The 26602-nt window shown below is 34.9% G+C and overlaps 1 protein-coding gene across 1 annotated transcript in view; it reads left to right on the forward strand.

The window, feature by feature from the left end:
• DOK6 (docking protein 6) overlaps window positions 1-26602 on the forward strand; it is a 221279-nt gene that overhangs the window by 58680 nt on the left and 135997 nt on the right. The window lies entirely within an intron of this gene.

The raw sequence follows: 26602 nt of genomic DNA on the forward strand, positions 1-26602 counted from the left end.
CAGCACAATTGTCTTGTTAAAACTCGGTTGTTTGATGTGCATAGTTGTGCGCCAAACTTCACAAGTGAGTAGCTCATAGTTGTGGGCCAAGGCAGACCCACTATGTGCGCGTGGACTGTGTTTTATCAGTTGAAAAATGCATCACACTTTTGCACAGTCCTCATTCAGGTACGTTTTTATTTTTTTGTGTATATTGCTTGTTTTGCTTCATGTGCACTCATGCATGTATCTATAGACATAAGTGCACATAAAGCCAAACATGTATGTATTCATTTAGATCTGTCAGGGCATTTTGGACCATATTGCTTTAAATTGAAAAGATTGGCTATTTGTTCCTATGATTTCTGATGTCATGGGCTTGGCTACAAGCAACATGCATGGATCATATTGCTTCTGGTTAAAGGGAGGAATCCACATTTATGTGCTTCCACTACCAAGCTGAGGGGAGTAAGTCAATATATATAGTGGGCCAACGTCTAAAATGCCATTCAAATCTGCAGAAGCATCCTGAAGGGATGGAAAAGCAAGAAAATGTTTGGCACAAAGTATATTTGTCCCTGGCAGTTTTAGATACTAGTACTATTTGTTTTCTGTAAACACCTAAATAATGCATACACCCGAGTATTTATGAGCATTAAGTTAAGCAACAACACAACATCTGTTCATTTCTAAGAGTGCCTGACCCTGCTTGTGAGCTTGGCAATCAATGAGCTTTGATGTTGTGCTTGGAACCTGGACCTCCTTCCATCACCATCAGGTGTGTTAGAATGAGTATGCAACTCAGCTGGACAACTAATTCAAAACCAGTTTGGACAACAAGTGGAAGTGTGTTTGTATACAATAGTGCTAAGATCAGGCAGCACAGCACAATGACAACAAACCTATAACACAACTACAAATGAACACAGGAGTTGTGTGGCAGCAAATCAACATGAGTGCAAATGTCAGACTATTAAAAACAAAAAAGAGAAATAAAAACCATGACAATTTATTCAGAAAAACTATATACATAATACATTCAAATACCAATATGTGACAATGGGACAAAGGCAACAAGGGGGGTCAAGTAGGAGTTTGGTGTGGAAACCATGCAGACATTTGTACTCAATACTTGTTGAAAAAATGACAAAATATTGCTGAAGAATTGCTAAACAACAGAAACTGGCATTACAAACCAAACCATTACAAAAAACGTTTGCCTATATTCCTATACTAAAATTTTTGATTTCTCAAAAGCCAAACTAGAATGAAATTTCAATCAGGTCACAAATGTTTGTTCACATATTTTTTTACAGTCCTACTATTGTGTGATGACATATTAGAAAGTGCTACTTAGTATATATCTAGCTTGATAGAATTTTTTTGCAGTGTTGCAACCAAAAGAAAAAGTATCAAAACAACAAGTGCAACAAATGTAACTATAAATGAAGCAAGTTTGTGATTGAGTAGAATGTACCATAAAAAGTAGCACAAAAACATCAAGCATTAAAGATTCAAACTGACCTGTAAAATGGACTGGAGATGCGCACAGAACAGGGCGCAGGTGTGCGTTAATCAATTGCTATCACCGCACAATTGAGTTTAACATCTCCTCCTGAATCGCGCAGCTGAAAATTCATCTCCTTAATTGGTGTATTCGAGATCTTTGCTCATTTTTGCAGGAAACGGGCAGGTGAGTTCACTAGAACTCTGGCCTGACTCGTGGTAATAAAGCTTTGCTGACTGTCGAGCGTACACGCTCTCATTGATAAATCAAGGCCAATGTCTACAAACATCCCTACATCTACAAGGTAAAATCCTGTTTTAAAGTAAGTTAACTGAACACTCACCTTTTATGCACTGATGTTTGAAATGTACCAATATTGCAGTGTTTGCATTGTTTTTGTGGCAAGGAACACTACAGATTTCCTTGCCACAAGGGTAATTTAATGACTGCACCTCCAAGCATTTTTGTTACAATACCTTTGATATTAGTATAAGTACATTTTAACAGAACATTTTTGTCATTTTTAATCACTATTATTTACAGACACTCTGTAAAACACTGGAAGCACTTTTTATGGCTTATAAAATAAGATGTCCCACTAGATGTAATGTTTTAGGTGGCAGTGTGAAATGTTTTCATATAGGGCCTAACTATGTTCTCAATGAAGAGAGACCATTTGTTTTAGTATAGGTCAACGGGTTTGCTGCATACATTTATGGGCAGTGGTCAATGGTTTCTGCAAATGATCAATGCTTTCTTATAATTATTTTTAATTGTTTGCCATTATTACATGTGATGTCTGGTGTCAGGTTACATTTGAAAGTTTGCTGAGTTAGCTTGAAAATCAGCTAAATCTTTAAGCACACCTGTCATGAGTATATATACCTTCCTGGCAGTGCTTTACTTTAATACTTTCTGGTTGAAAAGCATGTTGTAAATGAGCGTCAACATTCCTTATGTCATGACTTGTCAGATCAGTAACTAAAACATTTAAACAATTTCAAATATGAAATGCGGGGTAAATAGTCAATTTCATTTTTAGTAGGAAACCCTTTCAGGTGTATATTGTTGTGTTGTATAAACACATTCTTTTATCACTGGGACTAAAAGTTCTGTAAGGCTGATCACATAGTATAATATCTAATTAATCCCCTTTTAGAGCCACAATTACATTTGTTGTGAAATCCCCTGACAGATTAGGTCAAATTGGTTGTTTAGATCTGTCATCATATTACATTGTTTTGGTAAGCCTAAAGTAGCTTGTACACAGATTGTACAATCAAATTGAAGAATGCATGGCCAGCATTATGGTTTACATTTATTTTGTCATTACAGATCAGGAAGTTAGGAAAAACTTTGAGAGTATGCATAAAAATGCATGGAATTTACCCTGCCTTACTCTATCCAAAATAGAAAAAATCTGACTTCTAATATTAATTATAAATTGAGAGTTCTAAATACTGTCCATCCACATGAACAAATAATATGGATTTGACCCTTACAAAATCATCACTCTCAGAAGATACACAGGAATGTAGAGTTACTTGCCACTTTCCATTTCCAAGCCAAGATTTAAGTCATCCCATCACTCTTTCTTCTACCGGCATTACCAGGTCCTCCACCCTCCAAAACAAAGAATAAAACCTGTGGTTCTGGTTGCTAAGAGAAGGATGATCACATTATATTGTTAGATACCTATAGAAATCTAGTAGGACAGGTGGTGAAGAGATGAATAACTGTTAGCCGAAAATGAGTGTTAAATGTCTTGGGTTCCACTTTCCTCCCTCATAATTAATGCTGTGTAATTCTATTCTAACCTGATAGAATATATACAATTTTCCAAAGTCATAGTTTCCGATTACTTGGCTGGCAGTGGACACTGTACACATCAGTCGAGAAGGTCCAAATGGTGTAGCTAGAAAAGAATGAAACGTTATTTTCTGCTTGCTATCTACCCAGTGTATGTAAGCGGCCTTTACCAGGATTCCTAAAGGGGGGCATCTTACATCAAAAGGATTCAAAACTGGAAACTAATTGATCCTAAGTGTCCACCTAGTGCCCGATCTGAAACACAAATAAATTTATTTAAATGTTAAACTCTAACAATTAACTTGCTTCCGTTTGGTCTGCATACTACAATTGTAACATTGGTTTGAAAGACAGAGTCTGAAATCTGTTTGCACAAAACAAGGGTTATAAAGATAAGAGGTGAAGAAGGGTAGCATAAAGAGAGGGCTGGGTCATTTGCAATCCAACATAAGTTATGTAGGGCAGGACTCATAACCACATGCTTAGGATTTCACAGCTTAGTGCAACTACAGTGTAAAAAGCAATAAACCTGCCTGAGGCTAATAAAGATGGCCAAAGATGTACCCAGAAGACCGGACAAAAATGCCGGCACCCAAGACAGAAAAGGCAGATACATTTATTTTATTGTGTAAGGGATATCACCTGTCCTTTTTTCAAAGAAGAACCTGCCTATGCAGAAATTTTTATTTTTTTAATTTAGTTCCACTTTAGAAGACACGCTATATTTCTTGCTCATCAACAGGTATTTTTTGTTCTACAGTGGGGATAAAAAAAAAAAGAAATATTTTGTATTGCAGAGATGTACTAAATTCAATTTTAACTATCTAATAGTGTTTCAGAAATTTTAGTAAAAGCATTCTAACAAAATATTATTGCTTGTTCATTTTAACATTATTTATTTCCTTCTCAGTTATTTTTCATTAAAATAAATATCTCTGGTATCTTCCTTTTTTAAAAAAAATAGATTTTCTATTTCAGTGTTAGTATAAAAAATGTAGCAGAGTAATAATTGTTAAATGGCGAATTCAGGTCTTGTTTGAAGGAAGTGATCTAGGTTAGCTAACACCATGGTGTGTCTTTGTAACTGTCAAACAAGAAAAATCCTTCTAAAATTTGCTTTAGAATATTCATTTTGCAGACCCTGCTTGAAATCAAAGATTGGTGATTACTGTACTCAATCTTACTCCTTAAACAAATAATTTATTGTATCTCAAATTTGCATCAACTGTTTGTGAAATATTTACATTTATGTCCATATTTATGTTTCATTAGAAGATCCGTGGTTCTGTGCCTTAAAAAGACCTTTTAATAAGAATACATGTGATGTTAGATTTTTATTGTGTGGATGGTAGTATTTCAAGAATTAATGACCTGTAGTGACTTTGTTTTTAGTACTAAGAATTCAGGTAAATTCACCTGTCATAAATCCAATATAATATCTGGTGATTTATGACTTTGGCTAAAAAAAATATTCAAAATTTAAGGATAACTAAATATAAATATCAAGTAAATAAAAAAAATCAAATAAATGAGATAGTAAGAATTTAAATGTGGACTTTTTTTCTTTTATGTTTTGTTAACTGGCAACATTTTGGTGGTCTTAGTGAACAAAAGCTTTATTGTTTCAGACAATATTTACATGTTTTACTTTTGAAGAACAAGAGATTAGAATATAGGGATACTACAAAATAGAAATTAATTAAGGACGTAAGAAATGTAAGAAGATAATATCAAATTCTTATCCTTATTACATATTGAGAACTAATTTTAAGCAATATAGTCTTTGAGCTTCACTTGGTGAAGCTCAAAGACTATAAAGATACCCAAGACTATAGAAAGATACCCACATTGACTAATATTTTATACCACAGCATTTTTCAAACCAAAAATACCAGTGACCCAAGACAGGTCAGGACAGGTATGTTCAGGTGTGGCTTCACACATTCCTCCAGCGGTTCTCTTTTAGATGGTGTTTCTGGTTGTTTAGTCATAAACTAAATGCAATTCCTTCTACAAAAATATAACTAATTATTTGTGATGTGACAAAAATATTTATGGTATCTCAGGTTACACTTTAAAAACAGTCTATATGAAGAATGACCTGATGTTTAGGTAGCAGATTTGGTAGTCATTTTTCCAATATTAGAACAAATAACAATAATGTAGCTTAACACTTTATTATATACCATGTTTTAAATTACTGAGAGTCAAAAAAATGGTGAATTAACCCATAAGGAGGAGGCAAACATTTTAATTATTACCTATAGGAGAGCTCTATTAGATTATTAGTACTCTATTAGCTATTGGATGTATCTGAAAACTTTTTTTCTGGATCCACTAACCTACTAGAATAAATATCCTCACAATGACATGCTTTTGTCCTCAAAGACAAGTGATTGATATGAATGTATCTTTAAAGTCCTCACATTTTAATTTAAACAGACTAGGAATACACTAAAATACATGCCAATTGAGTATACATTAAAACTTAGAAGCTGTTTTGTAGTTTCATCTTCAATAAGACATTAAGGTAACAGGATCCACAGAGCTTGTCTATTTCTATCATAATATGCTCCATTTCACAGTGCAGCTTAACAAACTACTTAGCATATCTCTGCACACTTTTCACCTGAACACTCTCTAATATGACATATCGTGTAATAGTAGAAGATAGATCGCCCTACACCTATTAGCTTGTGTAGCATTCATAGTTTAACTGGACTGATTCCAGTCATTGTTTATTAGATGTAAAAAATAGCCGATAAGTTGGATGACCCTATTTAAATATCAAACTGAGAAAAGGCAGCAGAAACAAATGAACCACTTTTTTACATTTTAAAGAAAACATTCCACATTAAATCTGAATTTATTTTAAGTACCACTATTTGCTCCTGTGTGACAGTCTAAACAGTTCCCAAATGCAGACACACAAGCCTAAAAGTAACAAAAATAAATACATTAATAGAACCAAATAAACACTTCTGCTACCTATGTTTTCCAAGTCAAATTATCTTTTCTTTATTATGTCCTTACCCACTCCTATATCAAGACACTGCAATTCACAGTGGGAGGGTTTCAGCAGCGCAGGGGATGTCAATTCAGAAAGCAATGGGTGGGACATTATCATGGTCAGGTGCTGATTGACAAGCTACGGGTGCTGGTTGACATGTGTATCTGTAGTGACAATATCAATAGTGATCCTGTGCAACATATTCTCATCCCACTGTATTTCCACAGGTACAGCCTACATAAGGGTGAGAGGGCTGCCCTGAATGCAGAATACCTATTTGTAAGAAGCATATTGTTAGGAATAAACTCATATGCTACAGCACATTTTTTTAAATTGGAGTCTACAGTTGTTGGGGGTTGTGACAACTCCTTGGTTGTACTTATTTAGTTGTCACACCGGTATCATGCAATGCCAATAAGTAACAATGTGAACATATTTGCAATGAATTGCCAAGGTAGTATGTTTTCCCTTTACAGATAAAGTGAATACAGCCTTTTAAAGTTCAAAAAATCATGGATCATTTAATCCAAAGACTGCCTCACAGCAGGAGGCCATTAAACATGTATTCAAATGTTTATACAATTATGAAATAAAATCATCATGGATTTTATAGTATAATACATCCCTGTTTGCCAATAGGATCCTTTATATTATGAAACACAGATATGAAATAGGAATGCAGATTGCAAGTTCTGATTTCACTCTGAGAGACTTTTTATTTGTTGGCTAGTTTCTTAAACTACTGAAGCCGAAAAGGAGGGAGGTTAGCAATAGCAAGGTATATAGTCGTCTAAATACAGGTTTCCTATATATTATTATCAAGGAATTTGTGCCTGCTATGCCTTACTTTTATGTACCAAAATTATACATTTTAAATATATTCTCTTTTCATCTTTTTATATCCTTTTTTAGTGCTTTTATTTTCAAAGGGCTTCTTTGCAACCGCTTCCTGTCTATATGCAGGTACCCCTCTAATGACTGCATGAAATGGTATGGTTTAATTAGTGAACCATGTGTGTGCACTGGCATGGCTGCTTGTAGCAGGATTTCAATGCAAGTGTAATGCGCCTGGGCACACAAACCACAACCAACTCTAGATATCCTTGAATCAGGTTTATTCAAAATGGTACAGCACAGCAAGGGTTAAATTCAATCAAGCGAGGTACAGAAGGATAAGGCAAATGCAGGTCAGTAACAATCCGAGGTCAGGGCAGGCAGCAGGCAGAATAGTCAATAACAATCCGAGGTCAGGGCTGGCAGAGTTAGTTTCAGACCAGGTCACTGAGGAGATGACAAGCAGATAAGTTTAAAGTACACAAAGACACACCCAAGCACACTGTGGTAACAGAGGCTATAGCGGGCAATGGTGTAATGGGCAGGCTCTCCTTAAATGGCCAGGACGACCAATCACCTTGCGCCACCTGGCACTGTCTGATAGGAGACTGAGTAAATCCCCTGTGGCTGATTGGCCGCAGGGAATTCAAACTAACTATGTCCCGCCCTGGGGCGAGGCAGCCGAGTGCCACGCCCTCGGGGGGTACAAGAGGGACGCATGGTGACACGCGCACCTCTTCCCACAGTACCCCTAGGACGTGCACTACTTTGCACTTGCAAAGGAGTGCTGGGAGCAGGAACCACATCCAAAGGGATGCAAGGGCTGCTGCCTGGCTAAACAGTAATTTGGCCAGGGCGGATCCCTCCGCCTGTAGAGACAGACAAGCTGCGAGCAGGGCAGCAGCCTCGGCCATGCTGCCTGCTACTGCGGCGTCCCCCTTTGTGGCTGGGAACCCCAGGGACACCGCGGGCTAGCAGGGCGGGTAAGTTCCTTACAGCAAAGTAATATTTGGTAGCCTGATCACTTCATACTAGAAACTACAAGGCGCATCATAGAAAATTCACCAAATAATACTTTAATAAAATCTACAGTCATAAAAATATAAACTCTTACTTTTTAAAATTGCATTGACATTAAAGATTGTTTGAGATATAAGTGATTGAGTTTGCAAATATTTTAAAATGTGGACAGCAGAAATTACTATATAGCAATCTGAAAACAAAATGCAGACACAGCAAAACAGCTATTTTGATGGTTTATTTATTTGTGAATTGCTGTTTTGCCTGTAGCTGTCCTTTAGGGTTTACTGGTCTAGCACATGAGACAGAAAAAGTGAGAACTTTGCACAAAACTGTAGTTTAAATGTGTTGATCATCAGATTAGGTGTACCTGGGTTTCATATAGTGATTGTAGTCCTGCTTATAATATTACAAAAGAATTATAGGTATTTTCTTTTCTTGTGTAGTGCGTTACTTTTAACAACTCTTGTTGTTTCGGCTTCTATATTTTGTTGTTTCGGCTTCTGGTTTATCTACAAGCATTTGGGTGAGAATGTTTTCTGAATTCTGCTTTAGGTAGTGTTTAATTCACATTTCAAATGACCCAGAAAAACATTTGTAGCATAAATCAGGATGTAGAATAATAATAGAATCTGCTAACAGTAAAGCAGCCAACACTGTTGAAATGAATACATGTGGAATATCTAGTCTGCAAAATGATTTTTAATTCAGGGTAACCATTATTATTATGTAGACATCCCTGCCGGACAGCCTACCTCAGCTTATCCTAGACCTCTCTGCAAGCTCCATGTCAGCTTTGCTATACTATCTTGCCTAAAAACCACCCCTGTTTGTAATTGGAAAGCCAGGATACAGATACAGTCATTCATTTTGTTTCCTATTCCTTCAGAAGCTCTAATTTATAGATGGTCAGCCTTGTGCAATTAGTTCATCTATCAGTGAGATTTTTTTTAAACTTGCTGGCCTGTAGGCACACACAGCAGTAAATTGTTACTGACAAGGCCTCAGTTTACTTGTCATTTAATGCAAATACATCTACTTTATAGGTACGTATATACTTGAATATAAACCAATCTAAATATAAACTAAGGTACGTGTTTTACATAAATTTACTGTGAGCTTTTAGGTTAACCTAAAAATGGGAGGCCAGTGCTAAAGTAGACTGTGAGAACCATCCTAAATAATAATAGTATATTACAAGGATAATGGGTAATAAGTATAATGATTAGGAAACTTTTTTTAATAAAATGTGGGTGCCTGAAATCAAATCTCCAACAAAACATACTGTTCTCATTCCTATATTATTACATTGAGGTTTCTAGTCCAGGTTTCTGTAACATTGTGGAAAGCTATTGTGAGCTATTCCCAATCTCCAGATTTGTATGGTTGTGTTTCCTATTGAGGATTTTCCCTCACTTCTTGTCTGGTAAAAGGTTGTCCCCAGGGCCATTTTAAAATTAAAAAGGCCACCTTAAAGTGTGTGTTTTGACTTAATTTACTAGAATGGGGAAGTGTGAGTGGGTGCTGTAGTACAACCTGCAATAAAGGTAAAGTTGTTCCTGAAGTTCCGTAGCTAGCCAATAATATTCATTCTAAGACTTGGGAATAGACTGTCTGCCTACAAATACACAGCCTGGAATAAAACACCTCAGCTGAAAAGACGATTGCTATGCTACTACACAGCTTTCAGATTTTAGAAGTGAGTGTAACAGACTAGTAAAATGTATTTTCTGATTAGTTGTTATGCACTAATCTCCTGTGAACATTATCATGAGCCTTTTTAAATATAGCATACATATTTCTTCCTATTAGCTTACTTTCCTTTTTAATAGAGAACTCCTGGAGGCAGAGAAACATTGTGTACATTAATGCAAATTACTCCAGGCTGTTATTCACTTGGTCGTCAAACACCTCTTAGAGGTGAATGGTTTTGCAAATAAATGCTTTTAGAAAAATTTAGAAGCACAATTATTTTTTTTATTCTGGTAGATCAATATTTTATCATTTACTCTGTTTATTTTATGACCATAGTACTTTTTAAGGTTTAAAAATAAATGATGTACTTTTTAATAGACTGTGTGTAGGTTCATTTCATCCTATGCATTACACTTGGCTGCTATTTCCTATGTTTGCTTTGCATTGCTTCGAGTCATCAACATGAATTATTCTGCATTCCTAGGCACAATAAACAATTTCAGGAGCATGATCTACACTTCCTAATATCACTTTTACATTGACAAATAGCAAACTCATCAAAAGGGCTGCCTAAGTTTACTAACATAATTTCCTTTTCTATTTATACAGCTCCAGTAATGCACATGAATGCAGAATTAGAACTAGCCTACATTGGTGTTCTGCCAACAGTTACATTGCACTGACTAATGTGAAAACATGCAGAAAGCAAATGACAATAAACAGATTCCTACTTATGCACTTTTATTTAAAGTACAATTCTATCAACTGGTGAAATATTAGGTAAAAAGAGTTATAATATTGTCCAACAGCCTAAAACCATTTTTTGTGGCTCAACCTTTAATGGCGCTGTCTCATTATGTTTAATGTGAAAAACTGTATAAATTACTTTTTCCTAGTGTCAATCTTAGTTTTCACTTTTTTCTTGGAGGCTGACTCAGCTGGAAGTGTACTGACCGTAGATCAATGCTGTGAGGTGAATATTTATTTGATGTATGGAAATAATAGGATAAGCTTTTAATGGCAGTGCAAACAAACTAAGATGAATGCTGGTGATAGATGATATGACAGATGATATGAGGATATGAAAGATGATATGGTGATATGACAGTAAAAACAAAATGCTGATTTCTTACCTGTATAAAGAATGTGACTGAACCATGCAATATGGCTGCTCCCAGCATTGCTGTTCTGGTAAATAGGGAGAATCTTTTTATGCTAAACTGTAATTCTGTTTTACCACAGCTGCTGAAACAGATTTCTGTTGTTGGCTTTTAAGACTTATAAGTTTAAGTTAAGCTTTAACTAATCAGCAACATCAATACCCAGTCTGACAACAGCCTTTGAGATAACATTGAAATATACTATTGTATGAAAGATTTTTTTTGTTTTTATGAAAGATCAGTGGGAACATTCACCTTACTTCTAATCATCCTTTTTCTTGTTTCCCCGTAGCTTATTCTAAGCCTATTTTAATAATACAGTACACACTTAAATATAAACTGATCCTAATATAAACGTAGATACTTTTTTTTAACCTGAAAAAATAAGGGAAATTTATTGACTCGAGTATAAACCTAGGGCACAAAATACAGTTGTCACTGCTTAAATTTAAAACCATAATCAATAGAAATACCAATAAAATTACTGGGAATAAATAGAGGTGTGTTGTTTTTAATATATATATTTTAAAGTGGGGAAATAAAATCATATGCGCTCAGTCTATATATTTTCCTCACTGTTTGATGGTTGAAGCATTTTGTACTTTTGAATAGGTTATGATGGGTCAATTGCTCTCAAATTATCTTGCGTGTAATATTGTTGGTTATCAAGTAAACTCATTCATGTCTCAATGGTAAGAGTTTGTTATACACTTTAAATGAGGGGACACCACCATCTACTGGTGTAACCTAGTTAAAAGCCAAGAAGTTTTTTTAATGGCATTTTGTGGGAAAAGACATCTTGGTTTATACTTAGGTATATATGGTAACTGTTTACATGGTAAACCTATACAAAACAAACAGAAATCAGTTTAAAATTTACTTCAAAGAAATTGTTAAAAAAAAAAAATCTATGCCTATAAGAGAAAGCTGGATGCAGTTGAAACTGGATGCGTCTCAGGTGCACAAACTATAACCAGGTATTACATTTTTTAAAGAAAAAAGACACCAAAGACTGTTGTTCCAGGGAATATCCAATTGCATTACAGATGAATCATGAAGTTTTTTTTCCCTTATTAGAGTAGAATGCTTTATAAGGGTTGTTTGTTTGCTTCCTCTGGATCAACTGTGCATATGTTTCTGTGTAGAATATGCAGGTTTTCTGTTATGGTTTTATATTTTCCTTATGGTTGAACTCGATAGACTTGATAGTGTCTTATTCAACCTGAACAACTTGGTAATAGCATGCATTTAAATATATATGATATCAAAGTAGTTGTAGAGATCTTGCTGTGCTAATATGAGACTCAATAAAACTGAAAAGCAGCTTATGGTAAAAATGTCCTTCAAATATTTTAAAAGAAAGTGCAAAATGGGTAACTATAGAGAAGTTTTAGTATCCCTAGTCATTCACAGCCCTATTCAAAGGAATGGAGACCAGTTTGTAAGAACTTTCTAAATGTTTATTTTTTATTTAGAAAGGTAAAGAAATATAAAAAATCCAAAAGGTTAGAGGAAATTATTCTTTCTGCCAATTGGCTGCATGTATATTTCAGTATGTCCAAAAGTGTGGACGATGAGTGAACACTCTAATTGACAGAAACCACTTTAGGGTGAACTTGTGTCATCATTGTTGCTCAAACTTTCAACCACATGACTGTAAACTTTGTCAAGACTTTCTAGATAAAGTTGTATCATCGGAGTATTCATCATATGTTTAATAAATTAGAATAACATCCTTTGTTAGCACATGAGCACTGCAGTGCCCAGTCTGAAATCTTTTGTACAGCGGACTGCAAGAGACTGATACTCCATTGAAAAAACTTACCTAAAAATAATAAAATAATAACATACTTACACCGCTTGCATACAAAATACCTTATGTTATGTGTAAAAATGAATACATTATTGCATTTCTTGGTGTCTTTCTATTTACCTAGAGTTCAGCTTCATGTAAAGGAATTTTCATGTAGAGCTAGTATCAGAATTTCATAGGATTTAACTACGCAAATACAAGGGACTATGGGCCCCTTACTTACCAGCAGCTCTAAACAACTAGGACACAACTTCTGCTACCATGCATTTAGTTTCAACACTTTGGAAAAAGTATCTGTGAGGTTAATTGAAGCCAACCTAAATCTTGAGGGAATTGCTTAGTAATACTTTCATATCTTTAAACAAAATGTGCCTTTTGGAAGCATTTTCAGTCCTTCACTAATGTAGGAGCAATTAGGAAAATTTGCAATGCAGTGCTACTGCCTAGCTTAGATATTTATTACTCACATTAAGGTGGTCACGGTTTCATACATATCTAAAAAAAACACAAAAAGGTGATATAGTAGGCCTGTTTTAATGTTCACCAGCAAAATGCAATAGCATAATACCAAGCATTTACTAACACGAACAATTTCGACTGTCCAACTAATGCTGATTTTAGCATTTAGCCCTCGACTGAGCAATCTAAAAACAGTTAAAGTGGCAAAATGATTTAATGATTTTTTTATCTGAAACAGCCATACAAAGAAGCCCGGAATGTTCTATAATGCAATGCAAATGTTCAATTTAATAAAGCACAGTTTGAAGAAGGTTAAAAGAAGTAAAATTGTCATGACCCATAAATAATTTTATGCATAACACTTTGCTCTGGAGTTTTATTTGATCCACTTATAGGAATGTAGTAGAAAGAAATGATCTAATCATGTTCATGACATTTGAGAAAACTACAGAGGCTTGAAGACATCTAGTTATTATTTTGTACGTAACCATTCAGGGAGAAGCATTTTAAATCAAATGCTGGGAAGTTAAAGGTTTTGCTAGTGTCTACTCCAAACTTATAGATTTTAGTTATTGTGATACATTTGAGGCAAATTTTCCCTCTAAGAATCGCCAAAGACATGATCCGAACAGGTAATAACAGCTGTAGCAGCCTGGACAGAGGGGCAGTCTACGTCTGACAAGGACTGTAAAAATACAAAATGCTCACTTTTTCATTTTCATTCGATTTTTCCTTACAGCAAAAGTCTTGATGGCTTGGCTGTCTTAGGGATTGAAAAACACAGACTGCTTTTCTGTGCATTGATCCCGCATTGATTCACATGCCCAAGCCAAATTAGTTTTAGCTTTTCTCCTAATACACAGCACAGGCCCAGAACATTTTCAGTACAGAACTGAGTCTCATGGCATTCCTTCTTAAACCTCTTCAGACTGCTTGGGTATACCTTAAAGTACAGATATGAGTAATGTAAATTATAAAGGCAACCAAATAAATAGGATGGGTTCCATAGATCATTTTCAACTACTGGTAATAGGAAAAAATATTATTATTGTTACATTGTTAATGTTCCGGGTTCATGCATGCATGCATCGTTATAATCTGAGATGATTTTCCTTGCAATTTAGGGACAATTTTCTGTGCATATTAAAACACAATTAAAAATGTAATTCAAAGCATTCCAATGCCAATTAATGCAACTGCATTTCATTCTGAAGTCCTAAACCAATCCAGAACAGCAGTTGTAAATGTTATTTAATTTATAATATTTTTGGCATCTTACGTATGAAAAAAAGAAAGAAACATTTTTCATACTTTGTTCAAGAAAAAGGCAAAATAGGTAATAAACAGACATTTTATGGAGTCTACTGCTACTGAATTTTTACTTTTTAAAGTATAAAATGAAATGCCGGTCCACTTTGCTGTGACCCATGTATGCTATCACATCTTATTATATACACATTTTAAATCCTGTTTCTATGTGCCTGAATATCTCATGATTGAGAAGGCTCATAACAATATTTTTACCAGTGGCAAATCAAGCAGTTTTATGTTTCCCTTGTATATACTTGATGTAAATGCAAAAGTAATATCAGGTGCCAAGCCTCATTTTTCACATTCAATAGATGTTTTCCTTTTGTGGTAATCATTTTTAGATGGTTTAAAGGTGAAACGTTTGCTCAAGAATTTTGCTTTTTCACTGCATTCTGTAATACATCTGTTGTGAAGTTTTCTAATCAGGTTATAATGTGTTTTCTCGGAACTCGTATTAGAAGATGTTATAGCTGTGGAATATTCTTTCACTGCTGAGCCATGCCTTCAGCTCATTATAGCAATGCAATGCTGTGGAACCTGGTGTGTTTGTTGTACCGAAGCATCATATTTCTCTCCAGAAGTCTGCAGTAACATTTAGCCTATGTGCAGAATAGCTAAATATTTTGCCCTTTGAAATATATGTTGTATTTTAGCTGAAAACAGCCAAAAACGGAACTACAATTAAAACCTACTAAATAAATTCATGCACTCATTTTCCCGTAAAAATGAGGCATGAATAACATCAAATTTCTTGCTCTAATGCATTTATTCAATAAGCCAGTGTAACTGTCCATTTATCATCCGGCTTGTGAACACCATTACAATAGAATGCTCAATATTTGTGCATTACAATTCATTTCATCAGGAACAAAAAATGAGACAGCCTTTATTGCGGGAATTCCTCATCTTTTCAGCACTTCATTTGTAGGTGTATTATATTCATAGAGGAGAATTAGTTCAAGGTCAACTTGTAGACAATGTAAGTGTGTTAACAAATCATCTTATCAAAAAGTTTTTTTGGATTAGCATGAATATAAACAAATGCTACATTGTTCAATATACGTTTCAGGTAAAGAACTCCGAAAGCATATCTTAAATATAGTTCTTTTTATTTTTTAGTTGATTAATATTTTTTACTTGAAAAGTAATAAAAGTAGGGTCTTCAAAAGATTTCTGCACTTTAATATTTTCATTGATGGTGGAAAGTATGGAATTGGTTGTATCTGAGAGTGTCATGGGACTAGTCTGTTGGGCAAGCCGGCTGACTTTGCAGTTTAGTAGAAGAGTTCTTACACGGTGGTGAAGATGGCTGTGAAATGTATAATATGCACCAGAAAGGGACAGAGATCTGTCATACACTTTTTTGGGCAGAAGGTGAACTGGGAGCACAAATTCATCTTCACATGAATGTGTGCTCAGTATGGGGATAGAGTTCTCTCTAGTAGAATTTTCTATGAATGTAATGAAATGTCCAAGAATGGGCATACTAGTGTGTTCTAGTTCTGACAGTTGTGGCTTATTTTGACAATTTTGGCTGTGGTGGAAATCTGTGTTAGCAAAGTATTCTAAAGAAAGTAATCACAGTAGGATAATCTGTAGGATGTTGTAGAAAAAGCTGTGCAGTTACCGGTAGCATGCTCCCAGATTCTCCATTGGACTTTGTTTTCTGTGTTTTAAAATAGGTTTAGGTTTTAAGTCTAGAGGGCTGCAAAACCTGCCTAAAACAAGTCATTAGGAGGTTAAGCACAGGTCAAATTATATGAATTCTGGATGATCTCAAACTAATGTCAAACTGATCACAAATATATACAGTGGTACAGTGGTATACAACCTTTGTGCTAGAACTTGTATGGGTCAAAATGAGTCACAACACCGCACGCTACCCTTAATTACCTCTCCCGAGACAAAGCCACGACTGCCCACGAGCGTCAGTATGCCAGTTGCTACTATTCAGTGAACAACCCGCACTATAACTCTGTGAATTACATAACATCTCCTTCTCCTCCCTTCTCAGCACCTCGACATCCTAGTATGCACTAGACTCTTCTCAGCAAGATAAAGTGAGGTTAAATTTTAATTTATTTAATCTAATTGCTTTTGTGTTTATGTATTTTAGTATTAAGCAGTGTTTAAATTATTCTATACGACCCCATCAATGTATAATATGCCAAAAAAATTGGATTTTTTTTTCATGGGAACAGATTAATAATTTTCCTTTAATTTCTTATGGGAAAAATTTGTTTGGTATATGTCCTGTTTAGAATAAGACCAAGGATCTGGAACGGATTAAGGATTTATACCAAAGTACCACTGTATATGGTTATCAGAGTCCATTACTTGTACATTAAGTTGGATATATGCGTAAAGACAACCCTCAGTACAAATATAAAAAGAACAAACAGAAAACAGAGGGGGGGGGGGGGGGGTTATGGCATAAAGTAAAAAAACTTTTGTTACAAACAATAAAAAATTTCAAATACATAGGTTGAAGTTTTGCCTAGACTAGTTAGGCTATTTGTTCTTTTAATAATGATAAACTGATGCCATCAATAATTGCTCAAAGTCCCTTGAAACAGTTTTATTTTACACACTCCAAACCCCTTAATGGATTATTTAATTATTTATTTTGAATTATAAGAGAGATTACAAAGGTTGGTACTATGAATTTTAATTATGGGTAAATTATGGTTGTCCGAAATTTTGTGAAATTAACAATACAAAGAATAGCAAAGCAAATAGTTGTATTTTTTACTTGAAATGAATATCACTTTATATTCACATTATAAATAATACAAACCTTGCACAGGCCAATTACATTTATCTGTGAGGTTAGAAAATATTAGTTATCCAGTAATAGAATAGATTTCCATTATTTTACTTGAGGTATTTTATATCATGTGCACAGAAATGCAAAATAATGTTTACAATATTGATATTGTAATATATCAATATTGCAAACATTATAATAAATATAATATTTTGCATTTTTGGAGGGGGTTGTTTGCATATATCCTATCTGTTTTCTTTTGTTATGTTACCTCTTTGATGTTTATATACTACCCTTAACCACCAAACTCATGTTGATAAGATCCAGAGGATGCCATCCCCAAAGCACCACAGCCACTTTCCCAGCTGTCATGCCTACATGGTTTACTTACTCACAATTAGATGCTAGCACAGTACACTGATGTGACAAATAAATACAGACGATCCTGGTAAGTATGTTTGGGTGATTTTTAGAACCAACACACCCACCTATAGTACTGCTTTGGATTCTGAAAATTCAGCCTGCAGACTAACAAACGTAAGCATCACTGTTCTGACTTTGGCACCATGTAGTTCTAATCTTTGCATTGGAGCTTTACATGTAAGGAGTTAGAAACAGAACAGCAATGCTGCAGGCATGTATGTGTGGATGAAACCTAGAGAACCCCCTACTTCTCTGTTGCTGCCCTCCCACCTGCATTCAGTATCACTTGGACTCCCAAGACCCCACGTGGTATTACAAATTCAGTAAATGTGTCCATGTGACTGATGTAGGCAACCCCGGGGCCCTTCTGTTGGCTTCCACCAAGGGCCAAATTTTTTTTTTATCTATCTGTGCAGTCTTATCACACTGCAAGTGGCATCAGGAAATGCAAGGACATGAAGTGGTACAGGTAGTGGTATCATATGCAGCACCAGATCTGCTGAGGATGGCAGGTATGTTGATGAGGTAACTGTACATTACTAGACTGCAACTAGAAAATGGAACACAATACCAGAGCAGGTGAGAGGAATGGGGAATGAGGACAAAGCTGATGTTGATAATGACTAGACAGCAGTTGTACCAATTTAGGAGACAGAATCAGAGCTGAGGATTGATGCCCAGGTTGGTAACAGACAGGTAGTGATGGTACCAATGCATGAAAAAGAATCAAATTGAAAGTTCAAGCCGAAGGTTGATAACAGCTGAGAAATTGAGGTACAAGGCAAAATGCGGTAAAAACGGAGACTGGGGTCATCATAGATAAACAGAGAACAGCAGCTTGGGTTACAGATCAGCAAGAACTAGCGAAGGACCGCTATGTAATCTCTCTATGCAGTATTTTTGTTTAAATAGGCTGTTTGGTGCAAACACCAATGCTAACCATGAACATGCAAGTTTTGGAGCATGCATGCTATCATGTGTATGTGATCCAGTGGTTACTCTAAGGACAGAACCACGTGTTCCTACTTGTCTATGATACATGTACAGTTACACCTGTACCTAGCTAATTCTCTTGTTAGCCAGCTTTTGTAATTTGTGTCTGGAAAACAATTATAGGTTTGTTTTTGACAAAAATAACTTTTATGTTGCGTAAGAACAAATAGCTAGAAGACAGAGCACTTTAATACAGATGTCTGTACTTCTAATTTTCATAATGTTAATAATAAACATCCCTTAATATATTCAGCTATATTATGTAGCTATGATGTCAAATCAATTTCCCCTTGAATGACCCTAGCGCTTTTGATATTAATCTTGAGCAATAATTTCATTTGAACTACAGGTTTCAGTCAAACATCAGAGCAAGTAATCCTGAAGAGCAACATCAATGCAAACTCCCTAGATCTAAAATTAATTAGCTTCAAATATGAGAAGCTCAGTCAAGAGAACCAGATGTAAGCTCACAATTAACAAAATATAATTTAAAGTGAAAAAAAGTTTTAGGGGAAAATGTCTGATACATACTGTACGTACATGAACAATATTCTAAACATTTTAGCTTCTGACTGCTTGAGGTCAAAAACACTTTTTCTTTGCCTCAATTACATTTTTAGACCAATTTTTTAAAGATTATGAGAAAATGGAATTCCATTTAGGGACATGTTGGTGGTGGAAGAATGTTTACCCAAATGGGATACAAGCAAAAATATTTTTTGACAAAATTGGCAATGTGCTATCATTATTGACTCATCTATTTTGTAAGCAATACCTTAATGACGTTCACCAGCATCCTTCCCCACTTGCCAGGACACTTTTTCTAGGCATACTCCAAGGTCACACGTAAGGTGTGTCACCACCAACATGCTGGCCTAACAAAGAAAAATCTATGCACACCAACCTATGCACCTTGCATTGTGATTTTGTTTGTACAGTGATTGTGGTGCATGTGCAGTATGGTGTACTCTCCCAGTCCATTCCTGCGTCTATATGAATCAGAGAGTATTGCTAGATGCAAGTATATTGCAACCCTAGTGTACCCTACTACACCGGTCATCAACCGGTGGTCCGAAGCTCTGACCGGTTGCTCCCCCAGCGAGGTCAGGAGAAGGACCCCGCTGGGGGACGCACCGACCAGAGCTGCATACAACATCTCCCACATGGATTGTAATCTCAGGGCGGGATGTGTGTTGTGTCTCTCCCATTGCAAGCTCAGACCTGCGATATGAGAGTGGGCGGGTTCTGGCATCATGACATCACTTTGGGGGACGTTTCTTCCCCTTTGAGTGACACACGGCTCACTGTGCATGCACGGTCCGAAATCGGTGCATTTAGTGGTCCATAGGTCCGAAAAGGTTGGTGACCATTGCCCTAGTAGAAGATCCACCATAAGATGTGTACACATGTTTAAATGTTTAAACTAAATACAACTTTTCATTATTTGTTAAACATTGTGCACTTTTACTTTGCTAAGTGACAAAAACTGTACTAATAAAATAATCAGCTCTAAAAATTGAGATGGAGCTTTATGGATAGAGCCATTTTGGGTCGAATCTGATTTTGCATATGTGTATATAAAATTCAGTTTGAGCTATCAAGCCGTATAAACAAAACACGGAACCTAGAAAGCAAAAAACAAAAGTTTCACCTACTGGGTAAAAAAATCCTGACTATAATCAATAAAAAAGAAAATTTGTACAAAACCACTATTTATTTCTGTTCAATTCCATACAGATTCGAATTTGGTCATGTAATACCATTCAGATCAACTGAATAATCCTTTCTTTCTCATTCAATCTCATATATTATACTGGTATTTATGGATAGAATATTGCTGTATGTATGCTGATTTATAATAGAAACTCATAATATTTCCAAGATTTTGAAGCCGAAACAGGTTTTATAAAATCAAGCCACATACTGAATAAAGTAATATCTGGAGATGGACAACTATGACCAATTTCCATATGGTAGATTTTCACATAAATTATTCTCTTTTGAGAGAGGACTGGTGGAAAGAATATGGGAAGAAATGGATTCAGTGAACAAAATAAAACAAAGACATTCTAAAGAATGGAAAGCAATTTATGACTTCATAGTTACCCGCAGTATAAAGACTTTGTAGAGATGTAGTCAGATGGTCTAAGATAATGGTGTTTATAAGGGGACTTTTCAGAAAAACAGATGTATCTCAATTGAGGAAGCATGGAATTACTCGTATTATGCTGATTGTGTGTTTTATAGCTCCTTCCTAACTTTTTGCATCTGAATGGAGTTAGAGACATTAATAAAATATTTCTGTTGATAGCCAAAAAACTTATAAAGAACACATTCACAGGGTTTAGAAGAAGCTGTATTCATTTTCTCTCTGAATGATCACAAATAAGAGTTGAAGATATAAAAAAATAAAGGGGAAGATTTAAAATGTTTCACCCCTTCCCAAAATGGGAGAAATAAAACAGGATTTTTATTTTTTTACTCCAAAATAAAAAATACACTTGGTGTTAGTTATAAACAGGTAAAATATCCCCTTTTGAATCATCAGTTTTATTCCTTAATTATGTCCTATTTTCACAGTTGTGATATATGATTACATAGGGTATACAGTACAGTACATACAACGCAGCCTGTGCTCATGTAATTCCTATATTGTTCTTCTTTCCAGTCATTTCTTTTTGCAGCAGTCCACCCCAGTGGTACTCTGACAGTCCCTGCTTCTGCAGGGGGATATTTAAAACAACACCCACTACAGGTTCCCTTTTATCTCTCTATTATGCAGAAAGCTTGACCCTGCTAAAAGAAAAAAAAAAGATAATCTAAGTTATTTATCACAACCACTCAGGGTAAAATGTAGTATAAAAAAATGGTAATATACAAGCTATACCAGTAATTTGAATTTTCCCTAGATGTATGTTAGGTGTTCCTGGATGTGTGGATGGCATAGTGGCTTTTTTAAATACAGAAATCCGTGAAGAATTAAAGTTAACATAAACTATGTAAGTCACCCTAAATTCTAACTTCAATCACCTGCAAAAAATTTTGGTAAAGATTCAATGCCGGAACTTTCTGATCTGGCAAACCTGCAGCATTTGCGGGATAGTAACACCATCACACTGGCTTTTTAAACACTTTAAAAAAGCATTCATAAATAAGGTTAACACAGTATCAAGCATGGAAAAGCTTGCCACTATAACTTTTAGCTAGTTAAATTTAGTAAAAATATTTAAATGTGCAAGCATTCCCTAAGCGGTCATTGATATTTTCCTGGGATGCACACTATATGCTTCTGGTCATGTGGATATCATTATGGCTATTTTTAATAGCACTTCAGGTGCTTTTTTAAACCATGTGTTTAGCTAGTTGAACTATTTTCTCATTTCCAATTCATACCTTCTATAATATGAAAAAATGATTTATAGCGTGGGTAATGATCCTGTGAAGGTCTCTGAACTAGGCCTCTTTCCCCTCATTCAGCATGGTAATTGTAATCATTTCAGGAGGTCATTGTTGACATGAAGTAATAAAAATATGTTATTATTTCAGGCAACTTGTAAAGATGTTGTTCTATTGGGCTAACTGAACAGCTCTGAATTATTATGCTCAAATAGCTATAGTACATACTTTGGAGTCATTTACATAATTATTCATATGCTTGAGAGAAGCACAATACAAGTGTGTAGGGCTGTGTCACAACCCCACGCCAGCAAGGCTGAATGCTATTATAACAAACTGAAGTATAATTACTGTTTCATTGTGGATTAATGATTTTGCTGAAATAGCATTAATTTACTAAAGCTCCATAAAGCTTTGTGGCTAATACAGCTTACAAAAAGTTATCGTTTTTCTGTGTTATGATTATTCTTGTTTTTATATTTGCCAGCAAAATAACATTTTTTTTTAAGGATGAAATAATTTGTTTGCATATAGTATGAAACTGGAAGAACTAAACAACAATTTAACTGCTGATTTTGACCCCTCAATATTGCAACATACACTTTTCTCATCTAAACTGTCTCAAAGGATAATCGAAGACACAGAAAGAAATTCATAGACTATAGTTTTGCAGTGACACCAATAGGTCAAACCAGAGTTTGACCTACTGTTCTGTTTGTGTGAGTGTGTGTATATATATGTATATTTATATTTATATAATTTGCAGGATCAAGTGTGAGACAAGGTTTAGAATGTATTTTGCAGTATTTTCCTCAATTTCCTTTCATTTCGCATGGAAAAAGGGATAAAGTACTTGGATAACACTGTATGCAGTTGGATACTTGCAGTTGCCTATTTGGTACTCAGGTACAAAATTACATAGAAGGACTGGGTGGACCAAGGACTCCATGCCTTTATCAGGACAGGCCTCAGGGTGACTCCAAAAGTCTATAAAGCAACTTAAAACATTGGAAGGACATATGGGTGCTGCATACTGGAAGGCTGGGGGGCTGTATGTAGAGAATATGTTTCTCCTTTTGCAATATATACTTTTTAATTTTTTGCATTAAATTTAACCAGTGTCTGAAATTGACCAATGAAGTATTTGACTACTATTTAATACAAAATACCTTCAGTTAATGTGTATCAGTCTTCTTCCATGATTTACCTATTTTAAACTTTGTACAAAATGTTTATGGGATTTAGATCAAGGCCTTGACTAGGACAACTTATAACCCTACATTTGATTATTTTAAACCATTCCAGGGTGAATTTTACTAGTGAAGTTTGGATTATTATTGTGTGGAAAGGACCAGTTAGGTTTCAAGCATACTTTAATATTATAAATACATATTTTTATCAATGATTGAAAGTTGCCCAGACCCTGAAACATCAGTGCAACCCCAAACCATAACTTTTCCAACACCATGCTTTATGATTGGGTTCATATAAAATGCTGTCCTGGTTTTGCACCAAATATGTCCTCTGTTGTTGTGTACAAACAACTTTGTCTTTGATTTATCACAGCACATTGTTCCAAATGGTCTTTTCATGTATGTTGCACAGCAACCTGTGGTCTTGAGCTAATGTCCAAACAACAAAGGCTTTTTCCAGGCAGACACTTTATGCTGTTTGGTTGGTGCAGTCTGATAGTTTTTCATCAGATCAATCATTTCATCAGATTTAGATCATTCATTCAATCCTTTCATCAGAAAAAATGTATGATCATGTTAAATCCAAAGTCAAAACTGTGTATTATTTTGTTTCTGCAAAGCATTACTGAAGAAGATGATTTGGCTGATGTCAAGGTGCTGGCATCGTTTAAATTCTATTAGGAATTTTATATCATTTCACACATAAAAAGGTTACTAAACTGTTTGAATCACAAAGCACTGTATTGCTGCATTCCTTATAATGAAACAATATGACCCGTTGGCTGGATAAATCTATTGAAATTGAACTTGTTTCTCATACAAACAGTTCACAAGGTCAGTTCTGCAGTGCCATAAGGTGGTTGGGAGTCCGCCAGCCAGAACAATAAAAATTGAACAATCTTTGATTGGCTTTTGCTCAGCATTCTAAAATTGCCTGTAATGTGTAATAACAAAAAAAAAAAAAAATAAAACTAAAAAAAAAATATTTAAAGTGAGATTTGTGTTTATATTATATTATCCTGGTATTGAGGAACAACATTAATTGTTTTTAAGACTAGATTTGTTAATATACTGTTAGTTATGTTTGTACAGTGGCACAGCTGGCATTATCCACACTTCACCTGACCTTCACAAAGATAATATTCAGAAATATTACTTGATCTAATAAACCTAATAGGTATCCAGTCTCATTTATTTAAGAATTTTTATTTTTATGCTGCAGTGACTCCAATGTACCAAAGCATCCAATGGAAGTTTGCTCTGCTGATGTGTGACTAGTGCAAGATTTTTTTGGTTGCTATTGGCTACTTCGCTTTTGTAGCCAGAAATATTAGAGTTGTTTATCCAGTTATATATACATTAAAAGACATTCAAAAATGAGCCTGTGTTTCTGTTAGTAAGATTGCACATCACTTTCTGTTTCTGATGAAAACACAGGGACAATGACAGCAACACAAAACTGACAGAGATTTGGTTGGTGACCAACCACTAACGCACAAAAGATCATTTAGGAGCAAGTGACGCATCATAGTAAACTAAAAAATACAAAGTACCTGTAAAGCATAGTGCAGGGGGTATTTTAATTTGTTTCCCCTTTTTAAATAAACTTTGAAAAAATGCACAGTATTAATGTATTTATTTACATTAGTTTTTGGCATTTCTGGTAATTACTGTTTTTAATTTTAGCTAAGTTGGTTGCATTTTGTGCCCTAAGTTTATAGTCAAATCAATGTAGTTTTCTTGTTTATTCAAGTAAAAGTAGGTATCTTGGCCAATATTCAAATTGGTTTATATTGAGTATATACAGGAATAATAATAATTAGCATTACACACAATAATATCATTCCTAACAATTAACTAAAAGAGCATGTTAAATAAATTGGAAGCGATCAGCTATAAGACATTAAATAACATTTTAGGAAATCAAGTGAAAGTACCTTTTTCTTATAATAGCACTACATACACTTGATAAACTAAACAAAGATTCATTTAGCAAAGTAAAAAATTTAGACTTTAGGTAAATCACCCCCATTTACATAGTTACCACAAAGGATGATTAAGAACAACCAAACACAGTACAGTAATATATATATATATATATATATATATATATATATATATAAATACTATTTATCCTCATAAATGAACATTTTATGTATTATTACAGCAATGGTGGCTTGCACCCATTCCTTGCAGAGTTCTAGGTTGGAATCACAGCCAGGGCACTGTATGCAGTTTGTAAGTTCTCATGTTTGTGTGATTTTCCTTTTCTACCTCCATACCAGTAGGTTAATTGTTTGAGATATATGATTGTGGCAGGGAGATATTAAAATGTGAATTCCTTTGAGGGACAGCTAGTGACATGACTTTTGAGTCTGTAAGCCATTGTGTCCCATGTTGGCAATATATAAATACATGATAATATTACCTAGCAGATGATAAGAATGGCAGGTAGTGGTCGAGATTATTTTGCAGCTTGTTTTCAAAAATGTTACCATGACAACTGATCATCTAGAGAAAAAGGCGATTACTGTCTAGAAGATCTCTGCTACTGTTCAAAGTGCGAATGATTGCAAGAGACAACAATTAACCTCAAATTGTATGGGTCACATGAAATTTTTAAGGAAATGATCATTTAGATAATGTAAAGGTGAACAGATATATATATATATATATATATATATATATATATATATGTCTGTTTAAACAGAATTAAACACTATATATGCCCTGTATCTAAAAATCTAATTTGTTTCTAGCAGGAAGAATAAATTAGGTAGCTAACTGCTTTTACTTTTTATAATACTATAATAAATTACATTGCGGGTACAGTCCTACATTGGGACTGCATGATGATAGAGTGTTCAGCTTACACATGTATTTATAAAAGAAAGTGAGACTGATATGCCCAAAATTTAATCGGTCCTTTAGGCTGAGTCTACATGTTTTCCCCAGCGTTTAACCTGAGGCCTTTTAAAGCCCTTGTTTGAAATCCCCATGCATTCCAATGGGCTAATTTACACCAGGACATTTCCTTGATGCACATTTATGAGCTTTATTTGAAACGTTGTTTGCAACATTTAAAAAATCAAAACGTTGGGTTAAAGCTGGAAAAAGCCCAAAAATGTGGGAAATTGTGGGTAAATGCTTACATTGACTTCAATGGGATGTTTGCCCACATTTTCACACATTTTCCCTTTGTTTTAAAGCACTAAAAACGTAAACGTGTTAAA

The sequence above is a fragment of the Pyxicephalus adspersus genome, chromosome 5 (assembly GCF_032062135.1).
Source record: "Pyxicephalus adspersus chromosome 5, UCB_Pads_2.0, whole genome shotgun sequence".
NCBI classification, from domain to species: domain Eukaryota; kingdom Metazoa; phylum Chordata; class Amphibia; order Anura; family Pyxicephalidae; genus Pyxicephalus; species Pyxicephalus adspersus.